The sequence below is a fragment of the Tachyglossus aculeatus genome, chromosome 5, assembly GCF_015852505.1.
Source record: "Tachyglossus aculeatus isolate mTacAcu1 chromosome 5, mTacAcu1.pri, whole genome shotgun sequence".
In the NCBI taxonomy this organism is placed as follows: domain Eukaryota; kingdom Metazoa; phylum Chordata; class Mammalia; order Monotremata; family Tachyglossidae; genus Tachyglossus; species Tachyglossus aculeatus.
In genome coordinates this window covers 31,936,311-31,937,589 of record NC_052070.1, presented here as the reverse complement: position 1 = coordinate 31,937,589, position 1,279 = coordinate 31,936,311, and the positions used below count along the sequence as shown (strand labels likewise).

Here is a 1,279-nt window from a genome sequence, read left to right as displayed (position 1 = left end):
CTATGTGTCAAGCATTGTTCTAAACACTGGGGTCTTGTCTTATGCTGTCGAGTCATTTCCGACCCATAGTGATACCATGGACACATCTCTCCCAGAACACCCCACCTCCAGCTGCAATTGTTCTGGTAGTGTATCCACAGAGTATTCTTGGTAAAAGTACAGAAGTGGCTTACCATTGCCTCTTTCTACGTTGTTAGCTTGACTCTCCATCCTTGACTCTCTTCCATGCAGCTGCTGCCCAGCACAGGTGAGTTTTGACTTCTAGCAGATTGTATTCCACTCACTAGCCACTGCCTAAGCTAAGAATGGAATGGGTAGGCCTCTGCTTGACTTTCCCTCCCGTAGTCATGACTGGAAGAGTACTGGAAACTCTCCAGTGCAATCCTGAGTGGGGAAACACTGGGGTAGATGCAAGTTAATTAGGTCGGACACATTCTTTGTCCCTCATGGAGCTCCACTCTAAGTAGGAGGGAGAAGAAGCACTGAATCCCCATTTCGTAGATGAGGAAACAGGTCTAGAGAAGGAAAGTGATTGCCCGGGGTCACAGAGAAGGGAAGTAGAAGTCTGGGGATTAAGACCCAGGTCTTCTAACTCACAGGCTCACACTTTTTCCACTAGGCCACACTGCTCTTATTCCCTGCCCTCAAGGAGCTTACAAACAAATGCCAAAATACTGTTTTTTCCCCCCAGTGTTTTCAGATGGGAATCTCATTAGCCTTCAAAAAAAGTTACAGGGAGAACAGGAATTGATCTTTGTATCTGCTGCTGGCCTATTCCTTTATTTCTTCAATCTGCTCCTTTCTGCCTGTGGACATAGAGTTTCCAAATTCTAACTCCCACTTCTCTTCTGCTGCAGCAAGAACATTTGGAAAGTCATCTGTAGGCTAAATTTGGAGGACTCAGAGAACTTTGGCAACATTCCTAATTTAAAGGCTTAAGATCCTAAGAGAAAAGGTTTCCCTTCCCCAGTTTTACAAACACACTGATTGGGTATTGAAGAAAGAATTCTGTAGAACTGCTACTTTTAGTCATCACTGATTGTTGTGTATGAAGCATTCATTTGGACAGTCTGATGCAATTTATTTCTAGAATTAGACTATAAAAAATACCGTAAGTGGGCCAGACCAGTGATCCGTTCTACCCAATATTCTGCTCCAGGTAGGGGACACAACATGGTTCAAAGAACTGTATAAGGGACACCTGTTGCCTTCCATGACATCATAAAACTGTAAGCTCCTTGTGGGCAGGGAATGTGTCTATCAACTCTGTTGTATTATA

The 1,279-nt window shown here is 44.0% G+C and overlaps 1 non-coding gene across 1 annotated transcript; it reads right to left on the bottom strand.

The window, feature by feature from the left end:
• Positions 1 to 257: 257 nt before the first annotated feature.
• Positions 258 to 394, bottom strand: LOC119929399. Its single transcript, XR_005451525.1, has one exon. It is a non-coding gene; the product is annotated as a small nucleolar RNA SNORA7 (small nucleolar RNA).
• Positions 395 to 1,279: the final 885 nt, after the last annotated feature.